The sequence below is a fragment of the Thermobia domestica genome, chromosome 12 (assembly GCF_964235325.1).
Source record: "Thermobia domestica chromosome 12, izTheDome1.hap1.1, whole genome shotgun sequence".
Taxonomy (NCBI): domain Eukaryota; kingdom Metazoa; phylum Arthropoda; class Insecta; order Zygentoma; family Lepismatidae; genus Thermobia; species Thermobia domestica.
Genome location: NC_137465.1, coordinates 3,484,456 through 3,504,932, shown reverse-complemented (window position 1 = coordinate 3,504,932; position 20,477 = coordinate 3,484,456). Strand labels below are relative to the sequence as shown.

The following is a 20,477-nucleotide window of genomic DNA, read 5'->3' as shown; positions in this document are numbered from 1 at the left end:
TTCTCCGCCCCTTCATCCCTAACTTAAAAATAAAACTTAATTCAAATATGCTTAGTTAGTGAATTTATTACATTTAAATACCACTCACTACATGCTACAGCTAGAACTACGTAACAAAAAATAACAAATGTGAAAATGTTCTGAATTATTTTTAGATTTCTTACGCTATTATTATACATATTAGAACAGTAAAAGAGGATTGTTCATGAAATAATATATTTGCTCTTGATTTTTAACTTTTTCATACGGAAAAAATTAAAATATTATTCAAGTTTTAAATTTTGCACTCTGCAAATATATTGCCCTCTAGGCAGTGGGACTAATGTGAAATGTGGACTAATGTGGACTAATGTGAATTGCGGCGCTGAAAACTAACGATTCGATTCTAATATCGGTTGATTTCGATATTTTTATGTCGCTACGTAACCACCCTGGGTGCTAATGGGAGCTTAATTGGACTTGAATTGAAAGTATAACTATTCACCTAAGCGACCACGAAGCTATGGATTCGATACTAATATCGACCCGTTTCTAGCATTTTTTATATGTATCCCGACAGTACTCTTTTCCAGACTGTAAGAAATATAGTTATAATTGCGCTAGATATATCAGAATTATGTTGAAACACACACATACATCCACTTTTATATTCTGTATAAATAGAGAGTGAGCGACCGAGCGAGAGAGAGCGACTAAAGGCATCACCAATTCCACATTGCAAAAGCATATATCAGGAATTGAATTGAAAATCTATGTAAAGACTTTCTGCTGTGGCGTGCTTCATAAGGACAATTCCAGTCTGCTCACGTGACCTTTGGGGTTCATGAATTTCTTGCGAGCGTTGCGACTTCGGATTCTCTGTTTAAACCCTCGGTTTATGCATCGAATAAGTTTTCAAGAACATAAATGACATGCTGTATTATGAATGACGAGAATTACCCTCTATATGACAAATAGCTGCAAATAAATACACTACATGATTTATTTATTGCTCGTGGTGCGAGTAAATTAGTAGCACGCATTCAAGATGACGAAGGGAACACATTTTCCTCTTTCCCTGAAATCAAAACAGCGTTTTACACCTACTATAGTTCCCTATTTGGTGACTGCGGCGAAGCAAACACCCAACAACAGATTTTCCACAACCTTTCTCCAGTGCTCAATTATGATTCAGCTAGAGCGATGGACACCCCGATTTCGAAAGAAGAGGTAGAATCTGCTGTGATGAATGCCCCTTCTAACAAATCTCCTGGTCTAGATGGACTTCCAGCAGAATGGTACCAACGCTTCTTCCCTTTGATAGGAGACACATTAACAGACATAGTCAATGAATATTTCAGTGATGCGCCAGTGCAAACGTATAAATCTCCAGGAGTGACAGTCCTTATTCCCAAAGTAAATACTGCGACTTTAGTTACTGATTACCGACCCATCACACTAATGAACTCTGACTATAAAATTCTGGCCCGCTGCTTGAATAACAGACTACAACCATATTTGGAATCCTTGGCAGGGCCATACCAATTTGCAAGTGTAGGAGATAGGAAAATCTATCATCTTCTGCAAACGATTCGGGATGTAATTGCTAGTTACCAAGCTTCCTCTAGCACTCCTGCGGTTTTATCTATTGATTTCCATCAGGCCAGGTGAGTTCACCGGTAGACGTGAAGGAGTGCGGACGTTTGCTCCTGCTCGTTGTGACTACCGAATAGCCAGTTAAGTGCGGCTAGCTAAGTGTTATTTCAAGTGACTGTGATTAGTGCTATCTTGCTATAGTGAACAGCTTTGATACTTTTGGAGTATATAGTTATTGTTTGAAAAGTATTTGTTGTTTTTTGTTTGAATTGGTGAGCATCATGTTTCGTGGTTTACGTCAGAACACAGTGAAACTTGCATTCGATAAAAGTACACGACATATACGCCCAACTGCTTTGGATATCCATATTTGGCTGGATGAACAGGTACATGTGAATTTGGATCAGATTGATGGTATTCAATTAAACAGTGAGGAATATTGCGTGTTCTTGAAATTTAGTTCTCCGGAAAAATTTGAACAATTTCTCGTCAATACACCTAGTGAACTTCCCTTTTTGCATCAAGATGGCTCGCGGAGCCTTGTTTCAGTGCAAAATGCTTCAGATACTCTTACACGTGTACGTATCACCGATCTCCCCCTTGAACTAGATGTTAGTTTTCTCAATTCTGCCCTCAGTAATTACGGAAGTGTGAAAAAGATAGAAAATGAGCAGTGGTCCCAGAAGTACCGCTTTCCTGTGTTTAATGGCGTACGTATAGCGTATATGGAACTCAAGAAGCATATTCCTTCGAAATTACTCATCCAAGGTTATCGAACAAGCGTTATATACTCTGGGCAACCCCCAACTTGCTTCGCGTGCCACCAGGTCGATCACACGTTTAGTTCTTGTCCCCGACGCCTACAGCGCGCCAAACATTTGAGTACAGCTCCTCTGACGCTCAATATGTCCCAGTTATCTGGAAAAACTCTTCCTCAAACTCCTCGTTACTCAACCGATCAGAGCTTTCAACCTGGTAACAGTACGTTAACAACGGCCTTATCTGACTCATTACCCAGTGCCCACAGTGCTCCATCGCTACAGGACCTCAATGAGTTCCCAGTGCTGACTGTGCCTACTTCCCTGGATCGACCCACGGATACCGGGATACAGGATTCAATAACTAGTGCGCCCCCCGAAGATATAGGAGATCCGCCCATGGTGCCTGATGTCAATGACCAGTGTTCGTTAATAAGTGTGTCGGCAATGGACGAGGCTTCCAACACCAGTGCTTCGCAGATACCGCCTACTAAGGTACTTCACGACCTTCCGCCTCCTTTATCTGACTCAGTTGATGCGGAAAGCAGCAAAACTGTGAGAACGGTTTATATAAGTGAAAAAGCAGGTAAGATTGCCTTGTCAACACACAAGAAAATCAAAACAAACACAGGGAAAGGGAAGGCTGTCGTGACACGTGACTCACGTGAGCCTGTTGTTGGTGCTTCGATTACATCATCGCAACCTAGCTTCTCGACTGTCCTTGACGATTCACTACAAACAGACAGTGTAAAGAATCAACCTGAATAGTGTTGTTGTTTTCTTTTTCCTGTTTGTCAGGTCTCAGCATGCAGTTTGTTTATTTTGCAGCTCTAATAATTCTATTTACTTTCTATCCGCTGTGTATGTCTTACCCTATTGTCACTGTTCGTAAAGTGGGTACTTTAAATTTAAATGGTATAACTAGTCCTACGAAACAACGCTTGTTACATAACTTTATACGATTACATGACTTTGATATACTCAATTTGCAAGAACTCAAAATTGCCGATTTAAGTTTCATTGATCGGTATAATTGTTTTGTTAATCTTGGATATAGTGGTAGAGGTACTGCAATATTAGTGAAGAAAGGAATCCATGTGCAACACGTTACTCGTTTACCGTCTGGCAATGGGCTCAGCCTTGTATGCGATAACATTCTATATGTAAATGTGTATTGCATGTCAGGTTTTCTACACAAAACTGACCGTGAAAATTTTTTTAATGCTGATATCGTGCCTCTGTTTTCTATTCCGCATACGAGTATTATCCTTGCTGGAGATTTCAATTCCATTTTGTTTCGTGACGATTCTACTGGCTATTTTAATAAATGCTTAGCGTTAGAAAGACTGGTCCACGGATTCCGATTAGTTGATACCTGGCGGTCCAAACGAACTGATATCATTTATACGCATGTCACTCCATCAGTGAAGTCACGCATAGACAGGATCTATACCTCCTTCGATCTCGTACCTCGTGTGTGTGACATTAATGTTCTTATGGCTCCGTTTAGTGATCATAGTGCTGTGTGTATGTTACTCAAATTTCCTCCCCCTCTCCTTGGTTTGAGCCCAACGTTCGGTCCCTCTAACTGGAAACTTAATCCACAGCTTCTGAAATCTGATGATATTAAAGAACTGTTTCGAGAGAAATGGGCTTACTGGTGTCGACAACAGAGATATTTTGGCAGTTTAAATTTGTGGTGGGTTCATTATGCTAAGCATAAAATTAAATCTTTTTTCCAATGGATGCATTCTGAATACCGTCAGAACAGCAAAAATACCATTGACTACCTTTACAAAGTGTTACATGAGTTGTGGCAACAGCCTCCCTCTGCGCACACGTATATGCATATTAATAAAATCAGAGCAAAATTAATTCGATTAGAAAACGACTCTTTACAGACTATCACTAAATCATTCGATTCCAAATTATTGTTGTCTAATGAACGAGTTACATTTTTCCACATCATGCGGCAACATAATAGAAGGAGAACTAATTTTATGGAACATCTTGTATTAGAAAATGGCCAAGTTGTTACTGCATTACCTGATATTATGTCCAGTTTAACACAGCATTATGAACAACTATTTGAATCGCATCCAGCTGCTACTCAGATATGGCCCACTTTCTTTTCCAATATATCTTGTAAATTAACAGCGGCTGACAATGCACAATTGTTAGCCCCGATTACTAAACAAGAGATTTATGATGTATTAAATACTACAAAGCATTGTAGCAGTCCTGGCAAGGATGGACTCATTTTTCTCTTCTATAAACAGTATTGGGATGTGGTAGGAGATACTTTCACTGCTGTACTTAATGATATGTTTCAATCTGGAAATGTTATGCAAAATGATGGTATCATTATTTTAGTTCCGAAAAAAGGAGCCCAAGCTCATATTTCTAATTTTAGACCCATTACGCTGTTAAATACTGATGTCAAATTATTGTCTAAGGTATATAAAGTACGCATGGAAAAAGTTATCGAGAAACTTTTAAGTGGTAAGCAGGCAGCGCTATCAAAAGAACGTAATATTTACTATGCCCTGTGTAGCCTACGAGACATCATGGGATATTTTCAAGTGCAACAGCTCCCTGCCTGTGTCACTTCTATAGATTTCAAACATGCTTTTGATTTTGTCGAGCATAACTATCTTTATGCTGTACTACAAGCATTTGGTTTTGATTCACGTTTTATTGCTAATATTAAAAATTTATATCACAATGCAAAATCCCAGCTTCACATCAATGGTTACTTTAGCTCACCCATATCTATCAAGCGAGGTATCCGCCAAGGATGTCCATTGTCAATGTTGTTATTTGGCTTAGTTCTTGAACCTTTTTTGCAAAATTTGTCCTGTTTTCCAGTCTCACATTTACATGATTTTCAAAATATTGTTTGTTTTGCTTTCGCTGATGATGTCTCAATCAGTTGTACCACTGTTGCTCAGGTAAACTATGTGCACCAGTGCTTAAATAGTTATTGTAATGCTAGTGGAGCAAGTATTAATGTCAATAAAACGAAGAGTTTAACCTTTAATAATTGGGCAACGGTCAATAAAGGGTTAACTATCTGTCATTCAGAAATTGTGACGAAATTAAAAATTTTAGGTGTTAATTTTACGAGTAATCTTGATCCAGACTCTGAGACAGTCTGGACGCCAATAATCAATAAAATCAGGACAGTTGTTCTCCAAAATCGTCATCGACAGCTGAATTTAATTCAGAGAGTCTGGTATGTGAATACTTATATATGTTCTCAATTATGGTATACAGCACAGGTATGGCCACTTCCGGACATCTGTGCCAAAAAAGTGCAATCGCTTATTGGCTGGTTTATTTGGTGCGGCTTTTTCTTCCGAGTTCCACAGGTAGTAATGGTGTTACCAGTAGACAATGGTGGCCTTGCTTTAATCAATGTACGACTCAAGTGTAAAATATTATTTTTATTACGTAGCTATAAATTGTATCATTTGGACCATAGTCATACACAACAATGGCTACAATGTTGGACGCCCACCTTACCTGCTCCAAATCCACCCAATGTTCCTTTCCTTCAACACGCACCCTTATATGTATATAAATTCGTCCTAGCCTGGAGTTATCTGTCTAAACATGATGAGATAAGAGAAATCCGTTCTCGTGATTTTTATCTGTATTTTTTAAAAATGACCTTTACTCCAACTATGATACGAGTACAGCAGAACAATAATAGTTGTAACTGGAATCGCATATGGTTTAATATTCATAGAAAGTTTCTTCCGACTTGTGTACGTAGTTTATGGTATAGTGTTGTGCATGATATTCATGCTACTAATCAACGTTTGTTCGACATTCATCGCCTACCACATAATGCGTGTTCCCATTGTGGACACCCCGACACCATTATCCACAGATACACCTCTTGCCAGCTAGTAATGTCTGTGTGGTTAAAACTATGTGCTCTCCTTGCTATTGTATGTCGGACATCTCCCCACCATTTTACACCGGATATTATTACCTTACCTGATTACCATTGGTACCCTCCAACCCGCAATAATGCTGTTACTTGGCTAATAGGACACACCTTATACTATATTGATTCCAGTCGCAGTCACATAAGTGTCACGGATTATCATGAATTCTTAAAACGCACCAGATGGAAAACTTTTGGTATGGTACCTTTCCACAAGAATTTCGCAAACTTTTTGACTGCCTCATTTTAACATGATACGACTAGTGTAATATCTGTAAGATCATATTTGTAGTACCTCTAAATTTCTTATAATACTGTCAATTTTTTACAAGTTCTTGTCTACCTTGATAAGCACAAAAAAATGTAATATGATGATGTGATTTGTATTGTTCTTATAGCACTGTATATATTTCAACTTTCTACTTGTATTTACCGTCTATGTCTTATGTCTAAACGACCAATTTCTTTCAGGTATGTAAGTGACCTTGGGAAATAAAGATGTTTAAAAAAAAAGAAAAAAAAGAAAAAAAAGCCAGGAGAGCGTTAGACTGAAGATCTAAATGTCCCTGGTTCGATCCCGGGTTTCGGCATTAATATTTTCTTTAGAGATGAATATAGAATGAGTAACTAACATTTCAATTGTTCTTTAATAAGAAATTCAGTTTAATAAAAAATAATTTCTTCTATGTAGAATCCTAGTTGGATGAAGAAAAAGAGAAAATAATAAGTAAATAGAAATAGCTCAGCTGGGAGAGCGTTAGTCTAAAGGTCCCTGGTTCGATCCCGGGTTTCGGCATTAATATTTTCTTTAGAGATGAATATAGAATGAGTAACTAACATTTCAATTGTTCTTTAATAAGAAATTCAGTTTAATAAAAAAATAATTTCTTCTATGTAGAATCCTAGTTGGATGAGGAAAAAGAGAAACTAATAGACAAATATAAAGAGCCGAACGCTGGGTGAACGCTGCTAGTTTCTTCTATGTAGAATCCTAGTTGGATGAGGAAAAAGAGAAACTAATAAGTAATTAGAAAGAGCCAAAATAGCTCAGCTCGGAAAGCGTTAGACTGAAGACCTAAAGGTCCCTGGTTTGATCCTGGGTTTCGACATTGATATTTTCTTTAGAGATGAATATAGAATGAGTAACTAACATTTCAATTGTTCTTTAATAAGAAATTCAGTTTAATAAAAAATAATTTCTTCTATGTAGAATCCTAGTTGGATGAAGAAAAAGAGAAAATAATAAGTAAATAGAAATAGCTCAGCTGGGAGAGCGTTAGTCTAAAGGTCCCTGGTTCGATCCCGGGTTTCGGCATTAATATTTTCTTTAGAGATGAATATAGAATGAGTAACTAACATTTCAATTGTTCTTTAATAAGAAATTCAGTTTAATAAAAAAATAATTTCTTCTATGTAGAATCCTAGTTGGATGAGGAAAAAGAGAAACTAATAGACAAATATAAAGAGCCGAACGCTGGGTGAACGCTGCTAGTTTCTTCTATGTAGAATCCTAGTTGGATGAGGAAAAAGAGAAACTAATAAGTAATTAGAAAGAGCCAAAATAGCTCAGCTCGGAAAGCGTTAGACTGAAGATCTAAAGGTCCCTGGTTCGTTCCCGGGTTTCGGCATTAATATTTTCTTTAGAGATGAATATAGAATGAGTAACTAACATTTCAATTGTTCTTTAATAAGAAATTCAGTTTTATAAAAAATAATTTCTTCTTTGTAGAATCCTAGTTGGATGAGGAAAAAGAGAAAATAATGAGTAAATATAAAGAGCCGAAATAGCTCAGCCAGGAGAGCGTTAGACTGAAGATCTAAATGTCCCTGGTTCGATCCCGGGTTTCGGCATTAATATTTTCTTTAGAGATGAATATAGAATGAGTAACTAACATTTCAATTGTTCTTTAATAAGAAATTCAGTTTAATAAAAAATAATTTCTTCTATGTAGAATCCTAGTTGGATGAAGAAAAAGAGAAAATAATAAGTAAATAGAAATAGCTCAGCTGGGAGAGCGTTAGTCTAAAGGTCCCTGGTTCGATCCCGGGTTTCGGCATTAATATTTTCTTTAGAGATGAATATAGAATGAGTAACTAACATTTCAATTGTTCTTTAATAAGAAATTCAGTTTAATAAAAAAATAATTTCTTCTATGTAGAATCCTAGTTGGATGAGGAAAAAGAGAAACTAATAGACAAATATAAAGAGCCGAAATAGCTCAGCTGGGAGAGCGTTAGACTGAAGATCTAAAGGTCCCTGGTTCGATCCCGGGTTTCGGCATTAATATTTTCTTTAGAGATGAATATAGAATGAGTAACTAACATTTCAATTGTTCTTTAATAAGAAATTCAGTTTAATAAAAAATAATTTCTTCTATGTAGAATCCTAGTTGGATGAGGAAAAAGAGAAACTAATAAGTAATTAGAAAGAGCCAAAATAGCTCAGCTCGGAAAGCGTTAGACTGAAGATCTAAAGGTCCCTGGTTTGATCCCGGGTTTCGACATTGATATTTTCTTTAGAGATGAATATAGAATGAGTAACTAACATTTCAATTGTTCTTTAATAAGAAATTCAGTTTAATAAAAAATAATTTCTTCTTTGTAGAATCCTAGTTGGATGAGGAAAAAGAGAAACTAATAGACAAATACAAAGAGCCGAAATAGCTCAGCTGGGAGAGCGTTAGACTGAAGATCTAAAGGTCCCTGGTTCGATCCCGGAAAAAAGGGGGCACAAATTTCGGAGGAAGTGTGTTACTCATGTTAGGAAAGTAGAGATGCATGCGAGACAAGACGAGACGAGAAATAGAAAAGTCTCGTCTCGTCTCGCAAACTCAAACGTTGGTCTCGTCTCGTGTAAGGTCTCGTCTCGCAAATGTGAAGTCTCGTCTCGCGTCTCGCATAAAATTTTGAGTCTCATCTCGCGTCTCGCGCGAGACTTTCTCGCATGGTCTCGCAGTCTCACATATATTCTAGGTCAAAATTTTGCAATGTGTTATTCTATGGCTGTTGAATGATGATGTGATATTCTGTCCGAAGGCAGGTATTTGAGCTAAAAGTCCCTTGGCAAGGTGAATGGTGGTTTGCCATTGCTTTCCATGGGATGAATGTTCATAACATCCTAAGGAGACGGAACCTAGAGTTCAACATGGTATTCGAACTTGTGTCCCCTCCGCTACAAATTAAAAGAAAAGTTGTGCTGGAATTTGATCGCTGGACCATTAATTTTCGTCAAATTAATAGCATAATTTACAGCAAAACCAGCATAAATTGTTGCTGGATTCAACATTGTTTTCCAGCTTAGAGGTGTTCAGCAATATTTGGCTCTTCTAAAATATCGTCGCCACTATCAACATTTACACGTTTTGGTCGTTTCCTTGAAGGGTGATTTTTCCAGTATAAAGATGTTTTTATACCACCAAAAGCGCTTGTACACAACAAAAGAACTCCTCACAACACAATACGACCCAATTCTTTTGGTTCGTTCGTGCTTGTAGCAATGTTGGATTATCGCATTTTATCAACTTTCGCTTTCAACTTATACTGCCAGATCTAGAAAATAAAATTACTGACAGATATAGGGCCATTCCTACCATCTCCCACGAAACCTATAGGGACATCCTGCCAAACCAGTATTTGAATTAAACTTCCGAGCTAGAGGGGGATGTTTTTGATAAATATATAGAAAGAAAATACTTATTCCATGTAAAAATATCATGTTATTTCTGCGAGCCGGGCCGGGGATAAACTTTGAGAGAGGGGATTTCCCCGCCATCCCCCAACATTAATCGCTAGTAGTAATGTGAAAAAGACAGAAACAACAGAAATAACATATTTCGCAGCAATAGGGAGTCTTATTCGCTTTTCAGACCAAAAATAGAAGTTCATGTATTCGTGCGCGCCCGCGTGTATGTGTTTGTGTCGCAAAAAAAAAAAGTCCTAAATCTATGCTGTAATAAATATCCAATTTACAAAGCTTTTCTTTTTTAGAAACTAAAGAAGGCTTTAATTCTGAAAATGGTCACCATGGTGGCGCTTCGCAGCTAGTCTGTCGACCTCACTCATATGTACGGAGACATCGTCGTATACTCTCGCCCCGAGCGCTGATTTTCCATGCCACGGCACTGTTCACTATAAACAAGAAATGGATTCTACTATTATAGAAATAGGTATGTTAAAAATCCCACACAAGCTTATTATAAAACACAAATTATAAAAGGGTCGCTGGCAAGAGGATGTGATAAAAGGGGATCGTGATAGGAATTAGATTGAGAACCACTGGCCTAGAGTAATTTTAACCAAATTTCTTATAGTTTGAAAAAGAATGCTGTCGGGTTACCTATGGTGAATGGGAGGGGGATACATATAAAAGATTGCTAGAAAATGATCGGTATTAGTGTCGAATTCATAGTTTTCGGGGTCGCTTAGATAAATAGTGTGACTTTCGATTTCGCTTAACTCCGATTAAGCTCTCATTAGTAGGGATGGGCACGAGCGATTTTTCTTTGAAACTCGACTCGACTCGAAACAGACATCTTTGAGGTCTACTCTAGGACTCGGCGCGAAAAATATCCTCCAACTCGACTCGGATTAGAGTCGAGTCAAACTAAAACGAGCCAAATCCTGTGTGTAGTCCTACCGAGACAATACATAGACAATATAATTATTCTATTATCAATTATACTACTATTACTACAAATAATAATAATAATAATAATAATAATAATAATAATAATTATTATTATTATTATTATTATTATTATTATTATTATTATTATTATTATTATTACAACACCGTGTATAAACATGAACGATAGATGGTTAGTAAAGGAATACTAAAAGCTAGTTGACTGCCGACGTCGGTAGTCATGACGTCTACAAAGCAAAGACATCGTTCATTACCCTAAGCTGTAAGCGTCGGTGGACTACAGATGGTCAACTATTGACCTCTCGCCAAAAATTGGTGGCCCCGCAGCGACAATCCGCGGTGGCCCCAGTTCCATTTTGAAAACATTACTACCAGCGGCAGAGACGCGATGAAACGACAACGAACCACAAAATTACTCTCCCAAAATATGTTAAAATGCCTATATGTGTGATTTGTTTATATTTAGGTGAGTCAAAAAAAACAAAACAAATACCCCGGGGTGGACGCGAACTATCAATATTACGATTACTAGGCACGTGTTCTTCTGATTTCCCCACGAAAACGATCATAAAAAGCTTGCTTGTTGATGGATAAAAGATTGACGTCTTAATTTAGCCAATCAGACAAACCCCTACATCTCGAGTTCTAGGAGGTGATACTGTGAACCGTTTCAGATTTATTGCTTTCTGGTGGGGTACTATCTATGTGCAAAATTTGAGTATAATAGCCGACATGCATCTTCGGTGCCTCTTATCTTTAGTACAATTTTAACCAGAGATGGTGTGGGTCAATGAAAATTTGATCCACGAACCACCATGATCCAGTATCACCCACCACCCAAATGACCCATTGGCCCACTCTGACCCATCATCCATCGTGATCCACTCTGACCCACCACCAACTATGAACCACTCTGAACCATTGCGACCAACTCCGACCCACCAACACCCATCGACATCAACTCTGAACCATGATCCACGTCCTCTTCTCCGTTGACTAAAAAGGCTACACTTGTAATAAAACAAGACTGTGAAATTATCACTTATCGGAGTTTGAATTTCTACCGTCAATGGCTCAAGCACCTCTCTGTTACAATACTGGTGGATCTGACCTTTACGATATATAATGGCAAAGTGTTTCTCAACTTCCGAATTAAAATGAATTTAAATTTATCATATATAATTATTTCTTTGTTGCCTTACAGACACATTTCAGTAGAAAATAGGATGAAATTTGAGTCTCAAACTAAGGAAAAGTAGACCAACGTAAAAAAAGAAAGAAAAACTAATTTTCTATATCATTAAGCACCTGGAGTGCCACTCTTTATCTAATCCACCTCGAAAATTATGGATTCGACACTAATGTCGGTCTTTTATATATATATATATATATATATATATATATATATATATATATATATATATATATATATATATATATATATATATATATATATATATATATATATATATATATATATAATTTTGATGTCAGCCCCTTTCATTTCTCCTAGGAGAGCAAACGGATACTGCCACCGTTAGGACTAAATTTGGTCTTAAATGACATTAAAATTTCTACAAATTAATTTAGCGACCAGTGTTGCATTTAAAAGCTCGGCGCCCCTACGCACTTTTGCTCTCGGCGCCCCCAATAACTACATATTTCTCCGCCCCTTCATCCCTAACTTAAAAATAAAACTTAATTCAAATATGCTTAGTTAGTGAATTTATTACATTTAAATACCACTCACTACATGCTACAGCTAGAACTACGTAACAAAAAATAACAAATGTGAAAATGTTCTGAATTATTTTTAGATTTCTTACGCTATTATTATACATATTAGAACAGTAAAAGAGGATTGTTCATGAAATAATATATTTGCTCTTGATTTTTAACTTTTTCATACGGAAAAAATTAAAATATTATTCAAGTTTTAAATTTTGCACTCTGCAAATATATTGCCCTCTAGGCAGTGGGACTAATGTGAAATGTGGACTAATGTGGACTAATGTGAATTGCGGCGCTGAAAACTAACGATTCGATTCTAATATCGGTTGATTTCGATATTTTTATGTCGCTACGTAACCACCCTGGGTGCTAATGGGAGCTTAATTGGACTTGAATTGAAAGTATAACTATTCACCTAAGCGACCACGAAGCTATGGATTCGATACTAATATCGACCCGTTTCTAGCATTTTTTATATGTATCCCGACAGTACTCTTTTCCAGACTGTAAGAAATATAGTTATAATTGCGCTAGATATATCAGAATTATGTTGAAACACACACATACATCCACTTTTATATTCTGTATAAATAGAGAGTGAGCGACCGAGCGAGAGAGAGCGACTAAAGGCATCACCAATTCCACATTGCAAAAGCATATATCAGGAATTGAATTGAAAATCTATGTAAAGACTTTCTGCTGTGGCGTGCTTCATAAGGACAATTCCAGTCTGCTCACGTGACCTTTGGGGTTCATGAATTTCTTGCGAGCGTTGCGACTTCGGATTCTCTGTTTAAACCCTCGGTTTATGCATCGAATAAGTTTTCAAGAACATAAATGACATGCTGTATTATGAATGACGAGAATTACCCTCTATATGACAAATAGCTGCAAATAAATACACTACATGATTTATTTATTGCTCGTGGTGCGAGTAAATTAGTAGCACGCATTCAAGATGACGAAGGGAACACATTTTCCTCTTTCCCTGAAATCAAAACAGCGTTTTACACCTACTATAGTTCCCTATTTGGTGACTGCGGCGAAGCAAACACCCAACAACAGATTTTCCACAACCTTTCTCCAGTGCTCAATTATGATTCAGCTAGAGCGATGGACACCCCGATTTCGAAAGAAGAGGTAGAATCTGCTGTGATGAATGCCCCTTCTAACAAATCTCCTGGTCTAGATGGACTTCCAGCAGAATGGTACCAACGCTTCTTCCCTTTGATAGGAGACACATTAACAGACATAGTCAATGAATATTTCAGTGATGCGCCTGTGCAAACGTATAAATCTCCAGGAGTGACAGTCCTTATTCCCAAAGTAAATACTGCGACTTTAGTTACTAATTACCGACCCATCACACTAATGAACTCTGACTATAAAATTCTGGCCCGCTGCTTGAATAACAGACTACAACCATATTTGGAATCCTTGGCAGGGCCATACCAATTTGCAAGTGTAGGAGATAGGAAAATCTATCATCTTCTGCAAACGATTCGGGATGTAATTGCTAGTTACCAAGCTTCCTCTAGCACTCCTGCGGTTTTATCTATTGATTTCCATCAGGCATTTGATAGAGTAAATCATGCCTATTTATGGGCGCTTCTACAAAAGTTTGGCATAGGGGAGAAATTCATCAGATGGATCCGTGTACTCTATGATGAAGCACAAACAAAACTTAAAATAAACGGATTTTTGAGTGAGCCCATAAAAATCAAACGCAGTGTCCGACAAGGCTGTCCTCTGAGCATGACCCTTTTTATTATTTCCCTTAGTCCTCTACTCTGGCACATTGCAGCACATATACAAGGGATTTCTTTTCATAATAATGGATTAAAAGTTTGCAGTTATGCGGATGATGTGACGGTGTTCTTACGTGACCAAGAGGATCTTCATTCTGTAGAAGCATGCATTGAAGATTATGTGAATATGTTTGGCACTCGGGAAATCGTGCAAAGACTAAAATACTGCCACTTGTACAGAACTCTTTTATCACACAAATACGAACGGTCGACCAATTAAAAATCCTTGGGATAACCTTCACGCCTCTGCTTGCTGAAACCATACAGTTAAATTACAACCAGTTAGTTAATACTGTGCGACATGTTCTCCCACTTCACAGATCCCGTCAACTCAGCTTACGGTCCAGAGTGTATTTTCTAAATGTCTTCGCATTTTCCAAACTATGGTATCTAGCCCAGATCCTACCTATGCCCTCCCACATTGCGAAACGTCTTACCAGTGTTAGGAATTGGTTTCTTTGGCACGGTCACGTCTTCAGAGTCAAATACCCATATACCTGTCTACCCACCGGAAATGGAGGTTTGGGTCTTGTTCATATTGAATGTAAAGCTACTGCTTTATTCAAGTTTCGATCATTTGAAAATATTCAACACAATGTAAATTGGGTCAGCCATGGTATCTTAGCTGATTGTATCGAACGTATAGGTAAAAACTTGCCTCTCCATATTAATTCAATCCCTTGTTGCTACTGGTATTTCAGAGACGTGGTTGCTGATTATATTTATATGAGTGCTGAACAACAAGCATCAATAACTTCAGTGAAGTGCTTTTATATCTTGCTCCTCAACCAGCTGAACCTTAAGCCTCCTCGTATGGAACTGAAACATCCAAACAACAATTGGTCCCAGCTTTGGGGCAATGTGTTTGCTCGTCACATTCCACGATCTGTTCAATCGACTTGGTACACTGTTGTCAATGAGCTTCTCCCCACGAATGCCAAAAAGCACCGTCTCAAATTTAGTGACACTACTAGTTGTGTCACATGTGGTAATGAAGATGATATTGTGCATCGCTTAATTCAATGTGGATCTGCAGCGACAATATGGCTCAAATTCCAAACAGCTGTCAGCAAAATCTGCCGTACAGTTCCTACTCTTACCACAGTTCGCATATTCGTTCTACCGGACTTTCACTTTTATCCAACCACTAAACTCAATTCAATTACCTGGTTAGCAGCTCATACGATTGAATACATACTACAATCCTCAAAACTACGCTTTGTAACAGACTATCAAGATTTCTTGTGCACTCAATACAGACACTTTCCGCCCGCTAGAAAGAAAAAGCTATTTGCGAAATACCTGGACATTGTACTTTCTGAATATATTTGAAGTTCAAAAATAGCATGGTAAAATTCTACTTCTCTCCATCATCAAATCATGATTTTAGCACTCTTGTATACTATTTGTCGATATCTGTGTGACACTTCTCTACTGTATAAATGCTGTAAACATTATTTGTATATTCATCCTGTAATCATGTAATACTCCTGCTCTTACAGTATATTGTATTTCATATGTAATTACTCTGTAATCCTTAAAGAACAATAAAAAAGTGAAAAAAAACTTGGGACAGCGTTAGACTGAAGATCTAAACGTCCCTGGTTCGATCCCGGGTTTCGGCATTAATATTTTCTTTAGAGATGAATATAGAATGAGTAACTAACATTTCAATTGTTCTTTAATAAAAAATTCAGTTTTATAAAAAATAATTTCTTCTATGTAGAATCCTAGTTGGATGAGGAAAAAGAGAAACTAATAAATAAATATAAAGAGCCGAAATAGCTCAGCTGGGAGAGCGTTAGACTGAAGATCTAAAGGTCCCTGGTTCGATCCCGGATTTCGGCATTAATATTTACTTTAGAGATGAAAATAGAATGAGTAACTAACATTTCAATTGTTCTTTAATAAGACATTCAGTTTAATAAAAAATAATTTCTTCTATGTAGAATCCTAGTTGGATGAGGAAAAAGAGAAACTAATAAGTAAATAGAAAGAGCCGAAATAACTCAGCTGGGAGAGCGTTAGACTGAAGATCTAAAGGTCCCGGGTTTCGGCATTAATATTTTCTTTAGAGATGAATATAGAATGAGTAACTAACATTTCAATTGTTCTTTAAAAAGAAATTCAGTTTAATAAAAAATAATTTCTTCTATGTAGAATCCTAGTTGGATGAGGAAAAAGAGAAACTAATAAACAAATAGAAAGAGCCGAAATAGCTCAGCTGGGAGAGCGTTAGACTGAAGATCTAAAGGTCCCTGGTTCGATCCCGGGTTTCGGCATTAATATTTTGTTTAGAGATGAATATAGAATGAGTAACTAACATTTCAATTGTTCTTTAATAAGAAATTCAGTTTAATAAAAAATAATTTCTTCTATGTAGAATCCTAGTTGGATGAGGAAAAAGAGAAACTAATAAATAAATATAAAGAGCCAAAATAGCTCAGCTGGGAGAGCGTTAGACTGAAGATCTAAAGGTCCCTGGTTCAATCCCGGATTTCCGCATTAATATTTACTTTAGAGATGAAAATAGAATGAGTAACTAACATTTCAATTGTTCTTTAATAAGACATTCAGTTTAATAAAAAATAAATTCTTCTATGTAGAATCCTAGTTGGATGAGGAAAAAGAGAAACTAATAAACAAATATAAAGAGCCGAAATAGCTCAGCTGGGAGAGCGTTAGACTGAAGATCTAAAGGTCCCTGGTTCGATCCCGGGTTTCGGCATTAATATTTTGCATAGAGATGAATATAGAATGAGTAACTAACATTTCAATTGTTCTTTAATAAGAAATTCAGTTTAATAAAAAATAATTTCTTCTATGTAGAATCCTAGTTGGATGAAGAAAAAGAGAAAATAATAAGTAAATAGAAATAGCTCAGCTGGGAGAGCGTTAGTCTAAAAGTCCCTGGTTCGATCCCGGGTTTCGGCATTAATATTTTCTTTAGAGATGAATTAAGAATGAGTAACTAACATTTCAATTGTTCTTTAATAAGAAATTCAGTTTAATAAAAAATAATTTCTTCTATGTAGAATCCTAGTTGGATGAGGAAAAAGAGAAACTAATAGACGAATACAAAGAGCCGAAATAGCTCAGCTGGGAGAGCGTTAGACTGAAGATCGAAAGGTCCCTGGTTCGATCCCGGGTTTCGGCATTAATATTTTCTTTAGAGATGAATATAGAATGAGTAACTAACATTTCAATTGTTCTTTAATAAGAAATTCAGTTTAATAAAAAATATTTTTTTCTACTATGTAGAATCCTAGTTGGATGAGGAAAAAGAGAAACGAATAAGTAAATATAAAGAGCCGCAATAACTCAGCTGGGAGAGCGTTAGACTGAAGATCTAAAGGTCCCTGGTTCGATCCCGGGTTTCGGCATTAATATTTTCTTTAGAGATGAATATAGAATGAGTAACTAACGTTTCAATTGTTCTGTAATAAGAAATTCAGTTTTATAAAAAATAATTTCTTCTATGTAGAATCCTAGTTGGATGAGGAAAAAGAGAAACTAATAGACAAATACAAAGAGCCGAAATAGCTCAGCTGGGAAAGCGTTAGACTGAAGATCTAAAGGTCCCTGGTTCGATCTCGGGTTTCGGCATTAATATTTTCTTTAGAGATGAATATAGAATGAGTAACTAACATTTCAATTGTTCTTTAATAAGAAATTCAGTTTAATAAAAAATAATTTCTTCTATGTAGAATCCTAGTTGGATGAAGAAAAAGAGAAAATAATAAGTAAATAGAAATAGCTAAGCTGGGAGAGCGTTAGTCTAAAGGTCCCTGGTTCGATCCCGGGTTTCGGCATTAATATTTTCTTTAGAGATGAATATAGAATGAGTAACTAACATTTCAATTGTTCTTTAATAAGAAATTCAGTTTAATAAAAAATAATTTCTTCTATGTAGAATCCTAGTTGGATGAGGAAAAAGAGAAACTAATAGACAAATACAAAGAGCCGATATAGCTCAGCTTGTAAAGCGTTAGACTGAAGATCTAAAGGTCCCTGGTTCGATCTCGGGTTTCGGCATTATTTTCTTTAGAGATGAATATAGAATGAGTAACTAACATTTCAATTGTTCTTTAATAAGAAATTCAGTTTAATAAAAAATAATTTCTTCTATGTAGAATCCTAGTTGGATGAGAAAAAAGAGAAACTAATAGACAAATACAAAGAGACGAAATAGCTCAGCTGGGAAAGCGTTAGACTGAAGATCTAAAGGTCCCTGGTTCGATCTCGGGTTTCGGCATTAATATTTTCTTTAGAGATGAATATAGAATGAGTAACTAACATTTCAATTGTTCTTTAATAAGAAATTCAGTTTAATAAAAAATAATTTCTTCTATGTAGAATCCTAGTTGGATGAGGAAAAAGAGAAACTAATAGACAAATACAAAGAGCCGAAATAGCTCAGCTGGGAAAGCGTTAGACTGAAGATCTAAAGGTCCCTGGTTCGATCTCGGGTTTCGGCATTAATATTTTCTTTAGAGATGAATATAGAATGAGTAACTAACATTTCAATTGTTCTTTAATAAGAAATTCAGTTTTATAAAAAATAATTTCTTCTATGTAGAAACCTAGTTGGATGAGGAAAAAGAGAAACTAATAGACAAATACAAAGAGCCGAAATAGCTCAGCTGGGAAAGCGTTAGACTGAAGATCTAAAGGTCCCTGGTTCGATCTCGGGTTTCGGCATTAATATTTTCTTTAGAGATGAATATAGAATGAGTAACTAACATTTCAATTGTTCTTTAATAAGAAATTCAGTTTAATAAAAAATAATTTCTTCTATGTAGAATCCTAGTTGGATGAAGAAAAAGAGAAAATAATAAGTAAATAGAAATAGCTCAGCTGGGAGAGCGTTAGTCTAAAGGTCCCTGGTTCGATCCCGGGTTTCGGCATTAATATTTTCTTTAGAGATGAATATAGAATGAGTAACTAACATTTCAATTGTTCTTTAATAAGAAATTCAGTTTAATAAAAAATAATTTCTTCTATGTAGAATCCTAGTTGGATGAGGAAAAAGAGAAACTAATAGACAAATACAAAGAGCCGAAATAGCTCAGCTGGGAGAGCGTTAGACTGAAGATCTAAAGGTCCCTGGTTCGATCCCGGGTTTCGGCATTAATATTTTCTTTAGAGATGAATATAGAATGAGTAACTAACATTTCAATTGTTCTTTAATAAGAAATTCAGTTTAATAAAAAATAATTTCTTCTATGTAGAATCCTAGTTGGATGAAGAAAAAGAGATAATAATAAGTAAATAGAAATAGCTCAGCTGGGAGAGCGTTAGTCTAAAGGTCCCTGGTTCGATCCCGGGTTTCGGCATTAATATTTTCTTTAGAGATGAATATAGAATGAGTAACTAACATTTCAATTGTTCTTTAATAAGAAATTCAGTTTAATAAAAAATAATTTATTCTATGTAGAATCCTAGTTGGATGAGGAAAAAGAGAAACTAATAGACAAATATAAAGAGCCGAAATACCTCAGCTGGGAGAGCGTTAGACTGAAGATCTAAAGGTCCCTGGTTCGATCCCAAGTTTCGGCATTAATATTTTCTTTAGAGATGAATATAGAATGAGTAACTAACATTTCAATTGTTCTTTAATAAGAAATTCAGTTTAATAAAAAAAAAATTCTTCTATGTAGAATCCTAGTTGGATGAGGAAAAAGAGAAACTAATAAGTAATTAGAAAGAGCCAAAATAGCTCAGCTCGGAAAGCGTTAGACTGAAGATCTAAAGGTCCCTGGTTTGATCCCGGGTTTCGACATTGATATTTTCTTTAGAGATGAATATAGAATTAGTAACTAACATTTCAATTGTTCTTTAATAAGAAATTCAGTTTAATAAAAAATAATTTCTTCTATGTAGAATCCTAGTTGCATGAGGAAAAAGAGAAACTAATAAGTAAATATAAAGAGCCGAAATAGCTCAGCTGGGAGAGCGTTAGACTGAAGATCTAAAGGTCCCTGGTTCGATCCCGGGTTACGGCA

At 36.3% G+C, this 20,477-nt stretch overlaps 7 non-coding genes across 7 annotated transcripts; all 7 read left to right on the top strand.

Annotated features, from left to right (window-relative positions):
• Window positions 1-8,496: 8,496 nt before the first annotated feature.
• TRNAF-GAA (transfer RNA phenylalanine (anticodon GAA)) lies at window positions 8,497-8,569 on the top strand. The gene has a single exon. It is a non-coding gene; the product is annotated as a tRNA-Phe (tRNA).
• Window positions 8,570-16,247: 7,678 nt separating this feature from the next.
• On the top strand, window positions 16,248-16,320 carry TRNAF-GAA (transfer RNA phenylalanine (anticodon GAA)). The gene has a single exon. It is a non-coding gene; the product is annotated as a tRNA-Phe (tRNA).
• Window positions 16,321-16,681: 361 nt separating this feature from the next.
• On the top strand, window positions 16,682-16,754 carry TRNAF-GAA (transfer RNA phenylalanine (anticodon GAA)). Its single transcript has one exon. It is a non-coding gene; the product is annotated as a tRNA-Phe (tRNA).
• Window positions 16,755-17,127: 373 nt separating this feature from the next.
• Window positions 17,128-17,200, top strand: TRNAF-GAA (transfer RNA phenylalanine (anticodon GAA)). Its single transcript has one exon. It is a non-coding gene; the product is annotated as a tRNA-Phe (tRNA).
• Window positions 17,201-17,556: 356 nt separating this feature from the next.
• Window positions 17,557-17,629, top strand: TRNAF-GAA (transfer RNA phenylalanine (anticodon GAA)). Its single transcript has one exon. It is a non-coding gene; the product is annotated as a tRNA-Phe (tRNA).
• Window positions 17,630-19,529: 1,900 nt separating this feature from the next.
• Window positions 19,530-19,602, top strand: TRNAF-GAA (transfer RNA phenylalanine (anticodon GAA)). The gene has a single exon. It is a non-coding gene; the product is annotated as a tRNA-Phe (tRNA).
• Window positions 19,603-20,404: 802 nt separating this feature from the next.
• Window positions 20,405-20,477, top strand: TRNAF-GAA (transfer RNA phenylalanine (anticodon GAA)). Its single transcript has one exon. It is a non-coding gene; the product is annotated as a tRNA-Phe (tRNA).